This window comes from Podarcis filfolensis, assembly GCF_964270895.1.
Source record: "Podarcis filfolensis genome assembly, chromosome: 5".
Classification (NCBI taxonomy): Eukaryota; Metazoa; Chordata; class Lepidosauria; order Squamata; family Lacertidae; genus Podarcis; species Podarcis filfolensis.
Genome location: NC_139608.1, coordinates 24626381 through 24646213, shown reverse-complemented (window position 1 = coordinate 24646213; position 19833 = coordinate 24626381). Strand labels below are relative to the sequence as shown.

Below are 19833 nucleotides of genomic sequence, written 5' to 3'. Positions count from 1 at the left end.
GGCGGCGTTAACAAGCGGAACGGGCGGAGGCGTGTCCATCGACAGCGATTTCATTAGCGGCGCTGCTGGGCTGCGCTGGACGGGGAGGGGGCGGCGAGGAAGCGGGTCTGAGCCGAGGCTGATTCATTCACGTGTTGGGAGGGGAAGTGGGGCGGGGGGAGAAGCGAGGCCCAGAACTAGGGGCTCTCCCAGGAGGGAGCGGGGCGGGTGGAGTGTGAGCTGGAGGGGAACGCAGCCGCGCAACGAGCAGCCGCCCTGGCTATAAATCCAGGGGGGCGAAGCCAAACGGATCCAAGCCTTAGGACAGTCCTGCGCGCAGCCACCCAAGGGACTGAGGCTGCCGCCGCCGCCTTCTCGCAGCAGCAATAGTAGCTGCAACACACCCAGGAAGGTGAGACGCGCGTGGCTTCCCCAGGGTGGAGGTTCGTGGATGCCGAGCTGCCCAGCCCGGCCGAGAGACAGAGAAGAGACCGAAAGAGAAGAGAGGGAGAAATCCGCAGTTGCATAGCCGCTTCCAGCGCATCCTGCCAAGCCTTGCAAGTTTCTCCTCTCGCCTTGTAAGTTTCCTCCTCCTTCCACGCGTCTCTGTGCTGTTCCCTTTCCCCTCCTGCCCTACCAACTCCTGAAATTTGGTTTTTCTTCCTCCTTGCCCACATGCAAACTGCTGCCTTGGTTGTATTTATTATCGTTATTTGTTATCACCCTCCCTGGAGGGAAAGTTTCCACCACCAGCCCTTTCCTTCTGAGAAAGACTTTTCCCTCTTGCTTCCCATTTTACACGAGAGAGCTGAAAGTTTTCTGGCATAGACTCCAACGACGTGATTTCTAAATCTCACAAGCCCTAAGGAAATACGTGGGACTCAAGGATGGGTGTGTGTGTGCGTGAGCAGAGCTATAGAACAGGACCTTTTCTTTTCTTTAATGCTTTTTGGAGGATAACTGCATGCAAAAGTATATTTGAGTATAGGCACAAAACTAAGCCCTCGTTTATATATAGTTAAGCACGTACTTAACCCTACTCTCTTCCGCTCAGTCATCGAAGTCAATGGCATTTAAAGATACTTAACCATTGCTAGGATCAGGCATTATTTTTTGGAAAGTTTATTGCTATCACATGACATTTTATTATGCTTTGCCTCAGACACTCAGTTTGTTCCATGCTTCACCAAAAGAGTGATGAAAGTGTATCTTTGGTTTTCCAAACTCTTATAACAGAGTGTGCATGTGGAAGGAATGCCTTGTTTACACTGTGCTGAAAGTGCGACTCCCTTAATTACTGCTAAAAGCAATAGTTTTAACAACCAGAGTCCACAAGGAAGACCGATTGCTTGTTCCAAGGACACCTCTTTGAAACGATGCCACAGATTTATCTGCTCGCAGAAGATAGAGGGCTTGTGCACTCACAAGTCCTGTCATGTGAATCCTCTCATATTTCTTGTCAACAGGTCTAAGGCACCATTTAACAGAATCAGCGACAGACCTACCGCAAGCCGACAACTTTCCAGCTTATTTCTAGCAACTTTCCAATTTATTGCTAGCAACTAGTAGAGGCCAAGTCAACCCATAACTTTGACTTGACAAATCAGTTAAGGGGAACAAACTGGCAAGACCTGTCCTATTTTCCACAACTTTCAAAAGAATGTTCCTACTAGGTTTATATTGACTCCAAATTGCTCCTCTGTTTGTTAGATTCCTGCTTCCTTACAGAATGAATTTTGTTGGCATCCGTGCAAGGATCAGGATTTAATCATACTTACGGTGCAATCCTAGGCATGTTGGCTTGGAAGTTGAATGCCCCCTTGTATTCACTAGGGCTTTAATCCCTGGTGCATGTGCATAGGATCGTAGACATAACCCTGTGCATCAGCAACTTGGTACAAAGTCTGTATCCTCAGTAAACAAGCATACAAAACCTCAGAGCACATTAAGTCAAAGTTGGTTCTTATGTTAATCTGGTAGCAATGGTTACTGTTGCAGCAGGTCAGGTTTCTACTATGTTGCACAGGGAACATCTGGGACCAGAGACAGTTTGCATGACAACTCCACATTTCAGACATTACCCAGTGCAGTGTGGGACCTGACCGTGCAAACAGTGAACTGCAAAGCAAGGACCAGCTGTCAGTCATTGTGAAGTTGCTGTGAAGCCTGAGTAATACAACAGGATGGTCTCTGGTTTGTGTCAAGTAACTTCAATATAAACACTGTGTGCTGTGTGATACGTGCAAATAAATATGCACCAAAGATCAAATGGCATTCATTTATACCTCTGCCCTTAATCCGAAATTAATAGTGTTGCACCACCACTACAATTGGCAGCAGAATATGTCCCGTGACCTTTCGGATGGAGCTGTGACGCTCCAACAAGAAGCTGACATTTTATTTTTAAGGCAAGGTTAAGGGGAATGCCTGCAAATAACAATAATCACACAGAGATCATTTTAGAATTCTGAAAATGTCACAGGCAAGATGTCGATCCCTCTTTAAGTGTGTAAAGTGGAATGTGTGTGGACATCAAAAGGGCTGAAATGGGGAAGGGGTGATGTATCAGGTGGGGGCAATGGAGGAGACTCCATATACTTGCAGACCCACCAAAACTTCAAATCTGGTCCCAGGAGAGAGAATACCAAAGCAGGTCACATGCAATTCTCAGGCTTGGCCCAGAGGGGATGGGAGAAGAGTCGTGCTTGAGTGGGACGTGAGCACAGCCTACACCAGAAGCAACTCATTCCCTTATCCCACCACAGTTGGCATAGAAGCAAAGGAAGGCTGAGTCCTTTCTTCACCTCCCAAGCTACCAGGAGGTGGGAACAGGAAGAAGGTTGGGCTTGGGGACAAAAGGCCCTTTAGCATTAGTCCAGTGACTCTGAGCCCCGTTCCCTCCATCTCACCTGCAGTTGCTTAGTGAATGATGCCTTTTGACAAGTTATCTGTGTGCCCAGATGCCCTTTCTCCACCAATGCAGCTGTTCTAAGGGACACTATCTCTTTATGGCAGGGGTGGGGGGTCCCTTTTCAGCCCGAGGGTTGCGATCCCTTGCGGAAAACCTTCTGGGACCCATATGTTAGCAGTAGGAGGACATACAGGCACGGCTCCTTCGTGGACACATTCCAGCCAGATATATTTGGGAGAGGGCACAGAGCAGGACTGATGAGGAAGGGTGTGGCCTGGGGGGTCAGAGAGAGAGGGCTGGATGGCCACATTCCCTCCCCACCCCCCTGCTTTATGTGGAAGGACCATAACATAGTGGTAGAGAAGCTACTTTGTGTGCCAAAGGTCCCAGATTCATTCCCTGGCAGATGGTGGGAATGATATCTGTCTACATGCTGCTGCCAGTCCTAGTAGACAATTCTAGGTGAAATGGAAGTAACTATACCATCCAGCTCTGTCATTACTTAAAGAGGCAGGACTGTGTCTTAATCCCTCTTCAGGCAACTGCTAAATCTGTAGAGTTTTTAACATTACATTTTAACATCTGTACTGTTTTTAACATTTGATTGGGAGCCGCCCAGAGTGGCTGGGGAAACTCAGCCAGATGGGCGGGGTATAAATAAATTATTATTATTATTATTATTATTATTATTATTATTATTATTATGTCAATGTACAATGGGGGGGGCAGGGGGGACAAATGTGCCAGCTTCCCTCCTCCCCCCGTGTCACTATTGTTGGAGAGTGACTGACAGTTCCTGCGCTGCTGTTGGCTCCCTGCACATTTTAGAACCCTGGAAAACCACGATTCCAAAACTCATGGGGAGACTTCTTGCTTCAGAAGTTTGCCCTCCAACAAATGGCGAGCGAGGAGAATGATGGCACGCACACACCCCTGCTGCATCTCCCCTACCTTCCCATCTTTTTAATCTTCACCTTTAGTGAATCTTTGACAAGGACACTAAATATCCCCACACGATCCCAAACTCACCAGTTGGCATTGTATCTGTTGCTTAGGATGTTCTGTAAAGTCAAATTCCAACTTGCTAATATTAGGACAGCCATGTTTTGGGGGAAAGACTGTAATTCAGTATCGGAGCACACAGAAGGTTCCAAGTTAATCTCTGGCATCTCCACTTAGAAGGACCAGGTAGCAAGAGATGGGGAAAGGCCTCTGCCTGACCCCTTGGAGAGTTGCTGCTATTCGTACAACGTTCTGTTACTTCCACAGATAATACTGGACTCAGACCACATTCACCCTGTGATTAGGGATTGATTGTTGAACCACTCTGGAAATTGTAGCTCTAGGGCTCTCCTAACAACCTCTCAGCACCCTTAACAAACCACAGCTCCCAGAATTCTTAGAGGGAAGCCATGACTGTTTAAAGTGCTGTCAGAGTGCTCTAAATGTACCGTGTGAATGTGGCATGAGAAGGACAAATAGTCTGACCTAGTATGTTCCTTTATCGTTTGCATTTTATTTGTATAGTATTTCATTTTGTATGAAACCAGCTGTTTAGCTGACATAAGGTATTCAGGCAGGAATTCTTTCTGGAAGAAAAAGGGTTCTGTGCAACTTGGAAGCTTGCTAGTCTCCTGGTGCTCAGCCTAATCCTTCAGCATTTTTCCTGAAAAGTAAAGCCCATGCAGTTTTTTGGGCCTGCTCCCTAATTCACATGTGCAGGATTACAGCCTTACTCTTTGGATCCTGAAATCCACAAATTGTGTGGAGGGGGAACATTCCCAAGATACATTTGATTGCACACATATTTCATATTTTCTTTTATCCATCTTATATCCTGTCCTTCCTGCATATTTTAATAACCAGAATTTCTGCAGGATTATTGTTCCTAAGCAGAAAACTAAAATCGTTTAATGAATTGTTCTGGGGTGGTTTCTAACAGGAAACCGGAATTAGCATTCTAATAGCACATCTTCACAAAGTTTGAATGATGTCCTATTACCACCCGTAGCACTAAGACCATTATGTACCTCCTGAGCTCCTTTACTGAAAGGGAGAGAGTCTTTTCAGAAGGTTGGGGATTTGAATAAGCGGCTGACCCATTTTTCTTTCCACTTTAAGAAATCCGACTGGCTGAAATGAAGGTGATCCCTGATAATACACACTGGTGTATAAAAGTCAAGCAATAATCAGTGTGGCTTGTCTTGGAAGAGTGTCCCACATTCTGTGTTCGATCTTGCCAAAAATCCTGTTCGCATTGATGGAATTTATGACAGCCTAATGGATCCAGTGGTGTCCAAACTTTTTCCAAAGAGGGCCAGATTTGATGAAGTGAAGAGCTGTGTGGGCTGACCAAAGGGCTGACCAAAGTTGTTGACCTTTTTTTAGGATTGAAGTTGTTGAGCTGATTTTAGGGTTGGAGTTGTTGAGGTTTTTTTAGGATTTTACCCCAGGAAATGAACTGCCACAGGGGCCAGATTAAACCGACCACTGGGCCAGATTACGCCCCCCCAAAAAAACAGACATTGGGGGCATGTGGCAAGTGCATTTGCTGTATTGCAGGGTGGAGAAGTGGATCTGGCCCCCAAGCCAGATCCAGAAGTGGCCAAACCTCTGCAAACCACTTTGACAGGTGAATAGGGCCATCCTATCACATCTGGTGATTGTAACTTCCATCCACAGCTGGAAAGGAATAACCAGGAACCAGTGTTCGAAATTAGCCAGTTGCCAGGTGCATTTCATATTTCAGTGCCTAGGACTTGCCGATCGTATGGTCGGCGGTTCGAATCCCCGCGGCAGGGTGAGCTCCCGTCTTTCAGTCCCAGCTCCTGCCCACCTAGCAGTTCGAAAGCACCCCTAAGTGCAAGTAGATAAATAGGTACCGCTTTATAGCGGGAAGATAAACGGCGTTTCCATGTGCTGCGCTGGTGCCAGCTTTCCAGAGCAGCTTCGTCATGCTGGCCACGTGACCCGGAAGTGTCTTCGGACAGCGCTGGCCCCTGGCCTCTTAAGTGAGATGGGCGCACAACCCTAGAGTCGGACACGACTGGCCCGTACGGGCAGGGGTACCTTTACCTTTTATTGACTACTTGAGGCCAAGTGAAGATGCCTGGGTGCAAGGATGTTACCTGACATCTCTATCGTCTGGAGGTGCGTGCCTGGGGATCATTAGTTTCACACACTAATACCCCATCCTGTAGAATTCTATCAGTTATATTTTATCTGCACAATTGGGATGAATTTCAGGAATCAAAATGCTTTTTCTGGGCCACCTGAGCAGGAGCAGTGAACAACGTTACAGTTAATTGGTGCAGCTTGTCTTCACTTAATCAAGTGGCTTTTCTTCTTTAAGTTCTCAAAGCTCTTAACCCAGCTCAAGGCTTTCATCTGAACTAGCCGGATGTTTAACTGAGAATCAATCGCAGTCAGTCCGTTGTTTGAAAAATAATACATTAGAGCCGTCTTGCCCCAAAATGGCAGCTAGACATTCCATTTTGGTGACTGTAACCTTGGTTTACCTAGCATTTGGCACCTAGCTTATACGTCTGAGTTTCTAACACTGATGCAGATGGTTTTTTGTGTGAGTTGAAGGACTTTTGGATATCCAGGTCCCAATCCTTATAGGGCTTTAAATGGAGGAGGAAGAGGAAAGAGAAAGTCAGAAAGCGCCAGTATAGGAAACAGAGAGAAAATCTCTGGGTAGGCAGAAGTGTGCTATATTAGATTCAAGGCATCTCCAATTAGCATTTTCTTCAGGGCCACTCTTAAACACAGCAAATCTTATTCTTTGGTCTCCGGTGGCTCTTAGAGCAGCTCTTGGAGATACAGCTAGGGCAATCATTGTGTAAAAACATCAAGCAATTGTCTCTGTGGCTTTGGAGTTACTGAATTTATAGCACTGGGAAGTGTCACGAGAACGCAGATTTTCAGTGAGCAATTATTTCGAAAGCATGTTAAGGGATTGTTTACTCAGTCAAGATTCAGATTGTGATTTAACAGTTCCAGTGTGATGTGTACAGAAGCGAATCATGCCAGAGTCTGTCAGCTGCAATGACTCCTTGCTCTTTACCGCACAGGAGCCTGTTCTCTGCATCTGATCACCCTTTACACCTCCCAGGTTCGCAAATTAAAAGGGCAAGCAGGATTACCTTTCCACTTAATTCTATGGAAACACAAAGCAGGAGAAAATCAATCACCATTCATGGGTTGCATTAGCTTGGTTTTGAAGATCATTCTGATGTAAAAAGGGTAGGCAAATGTTAATTTCATTGGTGACTTATTCACAGTACAGATTTATTTAGGTATTTTGCTATATTTTCACCTCACTCATTAATTGAATTCAGCACAGGTAAATAGTCCAAAGAAGTCTGGATTAACTTTTTGGGTAAAGGTCTGATTTCCATGAAGAAAATCTTAGGGAAAGTTGTATTTCCCCAGATTTTTCATGAAAATTGGATAGCACACCCAAGTTCTGCAATACATTATATTAATTACTTTTTATTCCATTCACTTTACAGCCCCACCCTCATTTCAGTTCATCATTACAACTACAGTGTGTGGCAAATCTCTACATTTTATTTTTTCCAATGGGCAATTAAAACCAAGTAATGGGAGTATTTCTGTGGTCAAAAAATGGGAAAGAAAGCTGTAAAATGAAGACATATTTTCTGGGCCAATTTATGCTTTCATTGGTGAGCTGGGATGTATGTTCATCCAATCATAAGTGTACTATAACATACTGGCAAAACTTTTCAGAGTTTTCTGTTTTAAATTCTACATGCCCTCAGAACAGAAAGAGCCATATAAATGTGTTCCATGAGGCCAGCGTGCCTGTCTAAATCATCACACGAACAGCAAGAACACTGGCAAGCATAACACTTTGTCCATGCAGATAGTCATGCTACTGAAGGGATGAATTTAGGAGTTAGCTGTTGCCATTTTCTGCAGCAGGGATCATTTGTTATTTTTCCTTCGCATAACACTTAACACTTGCCTTTCAGGAAGAGTAGCATTGCCATAATTTGCTTAGATTAGTGTTGAAGAGGGACATGTTGTTTTCTTCACCCTCTTATCCATTTGTATCATATATATTAGATTGTGAGCCTGTGGACAGGGACTAAATTGCAGAAGTGTACACAGCAGCAGTGATTCCCAAACTGTGGACATATGAGAGTGCTGGGGGGGGGAGAGAGAGATAGCTATGTTTTGAAAATTGAAGACACTATGTTAGATGCATCCACCACCTATGCCCATGCTGTAGAGGTGAGGTCCTCTACCACACTGATCCTACCCCTTGTTAATATATGGGCAGCAACAACATCTCAAGGGAGGACAGATACTAGTCTGGGTTACTCTAGTGCAGGTGCAAAGGCAGAGGCAGTAATTAATTGCCTGCCTGGACCACAGATGTTGCAGGTGGACAACCTCCACATCCTGTCAAAGGAAACAAGAAGAGGCTGCTGACCTTTCTGAAGCTGCATGTGGTTTGGGGTTGCCCAACTGTTGCTGGCCATGAGTTTGCCATGAGTGTTGGGATTAGCTAATGTTGGTCTAGTGAAATCATGGGAGTGTGGTTAGACCAATCCTGGTCTTTCACAATTTAGTCACTTTACATGTGAAATATAAAGCTTAGAGAGAAACTTGGAAAAAGCTGGGATGGGCCTTACCTGTGCTTTAGATTTAAAGCTTTCTTATGCTACCTTAACAGTCATAGATTCCCCATAAAGAATTCTGGAGACTGTACAGTGGTACCTCTGGTTGCGAACGGGATCTGTTCTAGAGGCCCGTTCGCAACATGAAAAGTGCACAACCCGCAGAGTCGCGTCTGCGCACATGCGGGTTGTGATTCGCCGTTTCTGCGCATGCGCATGATACCATTTTGTGCTTCTGCACGAGCAGCAAAACCCGGAAGTCACCCTTTCTGGTACTTCCGGGTCGCCGCAGGACGTAACCTGAAAGAACGTAACATGAAGCGGACGTATCATGAGGTATGACTGTACTTTGTAAAAGGTGCTGAAAGTTCTTAGGAGACTTCCTTTCCCTTCAAGGAGCTACAATTCCCAGAGTTCCCTGGGAAGAGGAATTTGTTATGTACTTAAGTTCTCACCCTGGGCCAGCAGGGGGATACTGTAGATAGTTATGCAAATGAAGGATCGAAAGTGACGTTCAGTGATTGGATAGTTTTAGAAAGTTGTTACAGTAACAAGGTACTGGAGCTCTATATAAGCAGGCAGACTGAGGCCTTCAGTTCAGTTCTGTTCTGGCATCAGAATAAAGAAGAGCTGTTTGAAGAATCGCTGTGTCGTCTGATATGTTCACCCACAACTTAACAGAATTGATTGTTCAGCTGCTCTGAGAATTGTCATGACTGTTCAAAATGGTATGATATTGCTTTAAATGTATGGTGCAGATGAGGCCTAGGATTATCTGGTGCAAGAACCTAGGCAGAACTAGGCTAGTTTAAAAGCCCAAGCCCAGCCACTTGGCTGAAGCACGAGAAAAACACATTGAAAGGGGGACCTAGGCAAGCATCAGTGGGCCCTGCTAGGCTCCTAGTAGCTGCCCAGGGATGTTGTGTGCTAAATAGGGTCAGCAAAGGGATCACAATATATGTTGTTTGGAAAGCATGGTTCCATCCTGTAGCCTCGATTGGCTGGGTAAAGGAGAGAGCGGGACACAGTTAGACAATGCTAAATGAGCCATCCTTCAATTGTAGAGAGAATGCCTCCCCATGGTTCTGGAAGGTATTGAAGAAAACAAGTCAGGAAAATATACCCCCAGATTTTGTGTATGCCCCCATGCATTAAGTGCAAGAAACATAATTAGCCATGAAGGCATAGAGTTGTGAGGAAGGGAAAGGTCCATATCCATGGTTCCTGTTGTATATAAATCATCATATTTGCTTGAGAGGAGAAAAGGGAATTGGACTTAATCATTGGTCAAATGATTCACTGATTGTCCAGTCAGGTGGAATAAAAGATTATGACAATGAGCTTTTAGCCACGGAGCAGGAAAAGGGAAAAGCATTAACACTCCTTTGGTTTTCAAACTTCCAGTTCTCCAGGAAGTCCTTCAGCACTTGTTCACCTGCTTCTAAAATTCCTAGGATTCTAAGGTATATCCTCAGTTGCTCACATACATGGGTAGGCAAACTAAGGCCCGGGGGCCGGATCCGGCCCAGTCGCCTTCTAAATCCGGACGGTCCGGGAATCAGCATGTTTTTACATGAGTAGAATGTGTGCTTTTATTTAAAATGCATCTCTGGGTTATTTGTGGGGCATAGGAATTCATTCATATTTTTTTTCCAAAATATAGTCTGGCCCCCCACAAGGTTTGAGGGACAGTGGACTGGCCCCCTGCTGAAAAAGTTTGCTGACCCCTGCACATAGGACAGGAACTGTTTTTATATATAGAACTGTAAAGCCCATTTCATGTGTTACTTGTGCACAAGACAGTTCCTTGTGGGGTCATACTGCTTTCTCTGCCTCCAACAATGTGTGCCCAGGGCTAGTTTTGCTTCTGATGCCCACACACTGACTAGTTGATATATCCACTTTTAGATATTTCTGTTAAAATGTAAAGCGGTATACAGTAAGTAAAACTGAGGATCCCTCTAGCAACAACAAAGAAAGCAAGAATGAATTTCAAATGTACAACCCAACCTGAAAACCTGAGAAAACAAGGGAATTCCAGATACCTCACCTTAAAACTGGCATGTGCAGATAATTCCCCACAATTTCTGCATTTACACAGTTTATTCATTTCTAAGAATGAGGATTAATTGAAGAAAGGCTGCTTCCGTTCAATAAATCTCACAGGAAAGTGATTATAAACCTACACATCTTCACTATTCATCAACAGAAATTAATGTGTAATCTGTGGTTGATCATTTGTTAAAACTCATTATTTGTTAAAACTCATTATTGCCATTTGTAATTTGCCTTTAGTCATTCACTGTCTCAATATTTAAATAACTATAGTTTCATAGTCCATGTCACTGTGATTACAAAGTGACAAATTGCAAAGGACTTAATTGTCAGCGGAAAAATGTGAACGGGAGTAAATTAATCCACATAAACTGAAGTTGTACAGGCTGCAATCCGATACCCGCTTTCTTGAACTTTATGGAAACTTGCTTCTTAGTAGACTAACATATAATTGCATTGCTAGGATTTTTCATGGAAGGGCTTTATCTGAAGAAGCATCTCCACCCTCATCGTTCTGCCCGGACACTGAGGTCCAGCACCAAGGGCCTTCTGGCGGTTCCCTCACTGAGAGAAGCCAAGTTACAGGGAACCAGACAGAGGGCCTTCTCAGTAGTGGCACCCGCCCTGTGGAATGCCACCAGATGTCAAAGAGAACAACAACTATCAGGCTTTTAGAAGACATCTGAAGGCAGCCCTGTTTAGGGAAGCTTTTAATGTTTGATGCATTGCTGTATTTTAATATTTTGTTGGAAGCTACCCAGAGTGGCTGGGGAAACCCAGCCAGATGGGCGAGGTATAAATAATAAAATTATTATTATTATTATTATTATTATTATTATTATTATTATTAATTTATTTAAACATCAAGAGATCCAATCATTAGCCTCCTGCATTGTGCTAGTAGGTAGCTCATTTGGTAGAGCATGAGACTCTTAATATCAGGGTCTAGAGTTGAGCCCCACATTGGGCAACAAATTCCTGCATTGCAGGAGGTTGGACTAGGTGAGTCTTGTGGTCTCTTCCAACTATAATTCTATGGTTCAAATAAACTTATCTGCAAGATGCCCCCAACCTCTTGAATGTTTTTGGCTGATCTACTTCATTACTCTATCTAGAAAATAATTCCAGCTGAGACATATTTGTAGCGATAAAGCAAATGTAGTATTCTATTTGCTTATCTTCACTGGAGAATTTCATGCTAACAATGTAGCCCACAAACAAGTTATACTGGAGCTTTGGGAAAGAGGTTGATCAAAGCTCCATTCTACACACATAGCACTTGATAACTAAAATGCTTCAAACTTAATCCAGAGACATTAAGTCATGCTTTAATCCCATTGAAATAACGGGACAGGATTTAAGTCAGTTGTGACTAGGGATGGGTTTTACTTGCTCTTTCTGTGTTGGATCACACTCTTAGATATCCCAAACTTTCCTCAAAAGTAGAGCAGAGTTCCTTTTTGCTGAAACTGGGGCTAGACTGGGAGTGGGTTTTTAACTTCAAGCTGTGGGTTTCAGTAATGGGGGCAGCTATAAAAGCACTTATCAGCTGCAGTGTATGGAGTAATTGATATTTTGCTGTAACACAAATGTTCCATAAAGCAGGTACAGATACAGCACTAAAAGCTGTTTTTCAAATAACTGTATCTTCTTCTATAAACACTGGCTGACGAGTGAGTAAAGTGAGTTAATACAGTCATTTCATTATAATGGATCTTCTGGTTTTTCTTTTCTTTTCTTTTAATCCTTTGTAATTCACTTCCAAATTGCACAACCACATATATATATGTGTGTGTGTGTTGTTCAAATCATTTTGAACAAATTAGTGTCTTTTCCAACTAGCAATGAGAGCTATGCATGGTAGTGATCGTTGCTCTGTCCACTGGAAATCCTTCTTGACAGCCTTCTGGCTTATGAGATTTCTTCAGGCATTGTCTCAGTAAGTGTCTTTGTGTGGACTTTTGGATTGTTTTTGGTGGGCCTCAATGCTACAGCCTGCCTAGTGTCCTCTCTTTTACCTGCCCCATCTGCTAGCTGTTGCATAGCCATTTCATTGGGCCAGCACCGGCAAGTCCCTGTTTGCTAAGTAAAGTAGGGAGGGGAGTCAGAGAAGTTATGAGGGTGGGACAAGGAAAGGAGGTGGAGTCTTAAGTCTCTGCTGTGCCACAAAGCTCACTGGGTGCAACCCTAACCTACCTCACAAGGCTGTTGTGAGGGTGAAAGAGGGGGACATTTATGCTGCTCTGAACTGCTTGAAGGAGATGGATGGATGGATGGATGGAATAAGAGACTGATGCTTTAGCTTCCTTTCAAATGTTGTGTGTAGCATGCTAGAGTATGCCATCCTTAGCCGTAGAGCCTTTAATGCCTGGTGGCACTAACTTTTTAAAATCACATTGAATGCAGTGGGACTCGCTTCCAAGTTAAACACCATGGAATTCTGTGGAACATACTTCTCAGTAAACATGCACAGAATTGTGCTGTAACTACATTATATTTATTCATGAAAATAGTGTTTGCACATCTAGAAGGATGCCAGCTCTCTCCCCCCCCCCCCCGAATCTGAGATATAACAGGCATGTTTACAAAGCCAAGGAACCTTCAAATTACAGCATTACATTCTCAACAGTTTAGTTAAAGATCTGTCAGGCTTTCCATTGTACAATTTACTGTAAATTGTGCTTGCTTAAGAGGGCAAAAATTATGTAATTTGTAATCTGATTTTAAGACCGATGGTGTCTGAGGAAATAGAACAGGCCTTGTACGCTGATAGATTCTGAAGTGATGAGACGAGGGTTTTCTCAGATACAGAACTGGCCATTAGATTGACTTTTTTATTTGTAAAAGGCCTTCTCTTTCCAGGTCTCCATCTCGCTTTAAGGATTTAAGTGCAGCGCTTCGACTTCTTGTTAACTACGACCTTAGAATAATTACATTGGACAGCCTCACCGTTGGGGGGACCTTACTAAAATATAACACTTCAAAAAAGGAGATATTCAAAAGTAAAAATGTTAGGAATTACCTGAAGCAAAAAAAGAGAGAGAGAGAGGAAAAGATTATGAGCCAAAGAATCAGCATGGAGGCTTGTTAATGAATCCCTCATTATGGTCAAAGAAGTAAGCAGAAGCGGGGGGGGGGGGAGAGATAAAATAGTGATCTGTTGCTATGGAAGGGGCCTCTCTGCTTCAAATGTCTTCTGGGTGCCTGCACCAGCAGAGGTCAGGCATGCAGCAGCAACCAGGGAGACAGAGTCTGCCCAGTGGTGGTGCCACCTAATTTATGAAGTGTCCTCACCAGACATCAAAGCTTTCTGATGGCAGGTTAAGATCTTTCTATTCTAAAAGGTTTGGAGTGGCTGACTCTATTCCTGTTTTGATGAAACTAGGTTCTGGTTTTAGTTTTAAGGCTCTCCAACATCTTTTACTTATTTTTAGCTTAAGTTTTACTGCTGTCTGCCTGCTGCCATTTTTTGTACAATATGCCTTTTTGTTTACTTATTGTAAGCCATTTTCATTTTTTAGTGGAACAGCAGCATAATTTAAAATAAAATATAATAATAAATGTGCATGGCCCCCAAGTAGAAAAATCTATTTCAATTTTAAAAAAAATAAAATTGAAAATAGGAGAAGGGCCATAACTCAGTGCACATTTCTCAGATATATACATTTTGGCAAGCAGTTTTATCAGCTATCATGCATTTTTAACATATTATTTCCGCTTATGCATTTTTACCACACTTTCCCTAGCATATGTAACTGTGTACACATCTTTTGTTTGGAGAGCTACATTAGAAAATTTGGAGAAGTGTCAGTGATGAAGGATAGCTGCTTTTCTGTTCATCTTTTGATAAATTCAAATTAAAATGTGAACAAAACTGAATTCCACCCCCCAAAAAAAATATTCCTGGCAAAGACACAATTGCATACAACCCTTTGGGCTGGGAATATATTAATCAACTGTACTGAGGAATATATTGAAAATGTTACATATATCAAAGTCCCTGTGTGCTGCATTGTGTCAGTGAATTAGCAATATTAGCAATTGTGTCCATTAGTGCAATATAGTAACGAACTCCAGATTCCCTCTATTCCCTAGAGGTCTTCTGCAGGCCCGCATTAAATGCCCTCCAAGTAAGCTGTATCTATATAACCAAGTTCCATAAGTGTTACTGGCCATATCTGTATGGAACCTGCATGGGTAATCAAAACCAACAGGCAAAACAGTTGCTGAATAGGAAAAGGTTCCTCAAGGGGGGACTCAGTGTTGTAAGCGTGATTTCTTACCATTTGTTGACATTTTGTCCAAGCTTCACCTTCCTGAAGCAAGCAGAAGTTCTGGATTTACTCAGTGGGTTTTCCTAATGTGTCTGGTGGATTACATACCGTGAAAGAATCCAGAAGTCACGAAGCTTCCTATAGGTTTCATACAGGTTTAGCTCAAGTCTTTTCACTAGAATTACACACTATTCGCATTAATGTACAAGAATCAGAAAATAAGTCAGTTGTTTTTTTTTGTTTGGAATTTTCTCTCCCACTAGCTTTTGTGAAGGAGTGTCAGTTCAGGGAAGTATGTTACATCTTTGCCAATAAACAGACACAAAGCACATTAGGATGATATATCTTAATTGCAAAAGACAAAGAAATTTTGGGGCTACCTATAACACTTTGGCCAGCAATGATTAATAGGAAGGAAATAGTATGAGATAAAGGAGTTAAATTGCATTTAAAACCACTTAGGGGGTGAGAAAGATAAAGCCAGGAGACATGAGGCTTATCTAAAGGACTGAGAGATCCAGAGTGTTATTAAATAGCAGACTTTCCCAACCCTGAGTCTCCAGCCAAAATGGTCAATGGTCAGGAATGATGGAAGTTGCAGTCCAACAACATCTGAGGACCAAAGGCCGAGAAAGCCTGCTATATAATAAGAGCAAATTTATTTTCTGAGAATGGTTCCTTACATCCCTCTTGAGAATAGATAGCGCAGTTTTGGTCCTTGGGAAAACTTCAAAGTTTTCAGAAGTGTAAAGGGTTTTTGTTATGTTTTTGCAGGGGAACCCCAAATGGAGAAACTCCCAAACCACCTAATGATGTGGGCATGGAATGCTTCCTGAAAAGTTCAACATTGTTTTATTAGAACGCCAAGTTTCTAGACCTTATTGCTTCAAATATATATACTTGAAAGTGCATGGGTTCACTGAAAAACCTGAAGCCAGATGGCTGACTGATTCCATGGCCAGCAAAACAAGAAGAACTTATACAAAATAAGAGGAAACTATGAACATTTGTATCATTCACATAGATGGTAGAAGTCACGCAGTTTACAGAATCCAGCTTCTCTTGGTACAGAATTTGGATTATCTGGATGCAGACTTTTAATTGTTTTTAATTGTGGGCATAGCGCTGGAGATAGGCCAATTGACAGCTTTTTGAAGCAGTTCACTACTTAGAAATGCTAATGATTAAGTAAGTAAATAAATTCCAGTTCTTCTGGAGCATTTCAAAGGTACCAATACACCTCTGTTTATAACATATCAATGATAGTTGAAGCCTTTAAAAAAAATGGATGATGAGTTCAAGGACTATGTGGACTGCTCCAAATTCCCCATTTCTTTGCTCCTCTCAGACTTTCTTTTTCACTGACATCCTTCAGTCTCTTGTTCCTCAGTCCATTTTGCTCATCTTCAACTACTTTGCCTTTGGACACCATGCTCCCTTAGCTTCTTGAACTGCCGGACCTCTTTCCAATCTCAGGCTGCCTCATGAAGCTACCCTATCTCTAGGACCTGTTCATTGTTATAATCCCAGCTAAACTGATGATTTCCCCTTCCCTCAGAGAAGCAATACTACATATACTGTGTTCCATAAGCAGCTGGTGTTATTTGCGAACACACAGGCACTCAGTTTATTGGCTTCAGTGCCACAGGCATAATACAATGCAGATAGATTAGTCCTCATTTAAAATTCAGAAATCAAATTGTGATGTGATGTGCACAACTGAAAAGCTCTGTGCTCTCTGTCAAGTCTTCTTGTGGTCATCTATAGCCAGTTATTCTTTGTGTGTGAGAGAGAGAGGCTTTATTGCCAGAAACTGCAAAGAAATCTTTTTCCTTTGCCACATTCTTTATCTTTCATCCCGCTATGATTCAGCACAACCTCACATGGAGTGCATAAGACTGCAGTTCAAATTTAATAGCCTTGATACACTTTTATGATTCAGCGTGAGATATGACATTTCCCTTAATCGTTGACTCATCTGCAGATAACAAATGCAGAGGGTGATAAAGTTGCCCAGCATGCGAAATGGGAGGAAAATGGAGCCTATAACAGCAACCTATTAAAATAACACATTTCTCTTGTTTATGGGGGCAGATATTTGTATATGTACTGGATTGATAGACATACAGTTTTTTCACTTAAATCAGAAAAATGTATAGGAGGAAATGCTTGGGATTTTTATCGTCCCACTGCGTATAGTTGAAATGTTGAGAGTGTATCTTCTGAAATTCCACCGCACGTCTCATTTATAACTACAGCCCAGCTTTCTCTAAGTCAGGGTGGGCTACATATGGTCCACCATGGTTTTTTGAGTGCCCCCCAATTAATCTCATTGGCTACGATACTGCCTTTGACAACAACTTGTCAGGAATTTGGAAGTTTTTTAATTTTTTACTTTCCTCATTTACCTTCGTTGGGCTTCCCCAATTGCCCTCAGGCAGTTCTTAGCAGCTGCAAATCAACTGGGGTGTGGAAGAAGAAGGAGGAGGAGGAGGAGGAGGAGGAGGAGGAGGAGGAGGAGGAGGAGGACCTTCCAAAATGTGTAATATTTTCCCCCTGCTTCTGGGTGCACTATTATGACATCACCACAGCTTGTGATGTTGCCAGCAGCCAATGGTTACGGATTGTTCCTGTAATGCTACTGAAGGCATCACAGTGGACAAACAGTTCAGTCAGCATAATTGGAGCCAATGAAGCTTAACTGACATTAGTTGTAATGCCAGAGAAGGACGCTTATCCCATGGCGTGTTGCAGAGTCATGCTGCATATATTTATTATTTATTTATTTATTTATTTATTTATTTATTTATTTATACCCCACCCATCTGGCTGAGTTTCCCCAGCCACTCTGGGCATAGCCTCCCGATGATGTGTCCAGCCTTTCCCAGTCCCTGCCACTACCTGCATGTTCAGCAGCATGTGAAGGTGTCCTACACCTCAAGGGACATAGGTGGCGCTGTGCTCTAAACCACTGAGCCTCCTGGGCTTGCCGATCAGAAGGTCAGTGGTTCGAATCCCCATGACAGGGTGAGCTCCGGTTGCTTTGTCCCAGCTCCTGCCAACCTAGCAGTTCGAAAGCATGCCAGTGCAAGTAGATAAGTGGGAAGGTAAACGGCATTTCCGTGCGCTCTGGCTTCCGTCACGGTGTTCTGTTGCGCCAGAAGCGGTTTAGTCATGCTGGCCACATGACCCGGAAAGCTGTCTGTGGACAAATGCTCGCTCCCTCAGCCTGAAAGCGAGATGAGCGCCACACTCCATAGCTGTCTTTGACTGGACTTAACCATCCAGGGGTCCTTTACCTTTTACACCTCAAGTGAAAACTTTCGGATCAAAATTGGGAAGTGAGATTTGAAATGATTTTTTTTTTTTTAATATTGGGATTCTCCATGACTGTTCATGTGGTGTTTTAGAAGTAGGGGGAGCACGGCTATGTGAGGAAGGGAGTGTTGTGGGAAGAGAGTCTTTGAGTATATAGCAACGGTATTTCCCCCCCCCCCACCCTGCAGTGACAAAATAAGCAATCTTGAGCAAGCTTAGATGTTTCACAAGGCTCAATCAACATTCTTGTACATTCAGTCCCACAAGAGAAGGAATTTGCTTTCTCACTCTAGCAACTTACACATCAACTCAACAACTCAAATTGTTTCTTTTCTTTGCTGGAAAGAAAATGAGCTCCCAGTTTGCATATCTATTTTTATATCAACCGAGAGACAGTTAATGCTGGAGCCATTATGACAATTTTATGGATTTAAATAGAAAGAGCAGAGAGCAGATCTGCCTGCCTCTATATGTCGCCCATCAAGCTAGACTGCTATTCCAAATATAGTGAAAAATGAATCTTGTGGTGACCTTAGGGCTCAATTCAGTGTTGGCAAAAGAATTCGCAAGAGCTTGCACCTAAGCTATCATGGCAGGGCCAAAGCCCAGCTGATAGAAGGAAGCAATATGTCTATGAATGGCAGTTCCTGGGAATGATGAGCGTCTGTTGCACTCATTTCCTGCTTGTGAACTTCCCATAGGCATCTGGTTGGTGACTGTGGGAACAGAATGCTGGATTAGAGGGGCCTTTGGCCCGATATAGCAGAGTTTATGACTTCGCTCTCTTCTGACCAAGCAAAACCATCCTAGTTGCTGATACTGACTTAGCACACTCAGCTGTCTTTTACTTGCATCGTTGTGGGAAATCTGTTCAGTCCAAAATCCAACCTCCTACCATGTGCCGAGCTCAGGAAAGGAAGAGGGGCTGTGCACCACTGGGCTTCTGGAGGTCAGGGATCCTAAGAAGCGTTGGCTCCAGCCCAACATGATCTCTGTCATCCACAACTTCCTACACATGTGGGCATGCACATGCGTGTGTGTGCGCACATGTGCACATGAGCACACATACAGCACCCTTCAATGTTACAGAAATATAACTGGTATCAATGTGAATCAAACCACTTGCCAATCAAGCAGACTAGAGTGGTACCTCAGGTTACATACGCTTCAGGTTACATACGCTTCAGGTTACAGACTCTGCTAACCCAGAAATAGTGCTTCAGGTTAAGAACTTTGCTTCAGGATGAGAACAGAAATCGTGCTCCGGCGGCATAGCAGCAGCAAGAGGCGCCATTAACTAAAGTGGTGCTTCAGGTTAAGAACAGTTTCAGGTTAAGTACGGACCTCTGGAACGAATTAAGTACTTAACCTGAGGTACCACTGTACAGTCTTGTGGATGGTTAGAGGTACTGGAGATGAGGTTATCACAAGTGCATCATACGGAGCCACAGCAGGACAGGAAAAAGAAAGGATTCCTGCACTGCAGAGGGTTGGACGAGATGACCCTTGTGGCTCCCTTCCAACTCTGTGATTCTGTGATTTGTGAGGAGGCTTCCATCACCCTCTTCCCAAAGTGCCTCTGCCCACCATAAGGGATATGGGATGTCTAATGCTGTTTGCTAAATGAAGGTAAACTGGAAATGTA

At 43.3% G+C, this 19833-nt stretch overlaps 1 protein-coding gene across 1 annotated transcript in view; it reads left to right on the top strand.

Moving 5' to 3' along the window:
* Positions 1–201: 201 nt before the first annotated feature.
* Positions 202–19833, top strand: part of AGTR1 (angiotensin II receptor type 1) — a gene marked incomplete at its 5' end in the record, with an annotated part of 59560 nt that continues 39928 nt past the window's right edge. Inside the window, one exon of the transcript XR_014547969.1 lies at positions 202–557. The remainder of the gene's footprint in view (positions 558–19833) is intronic.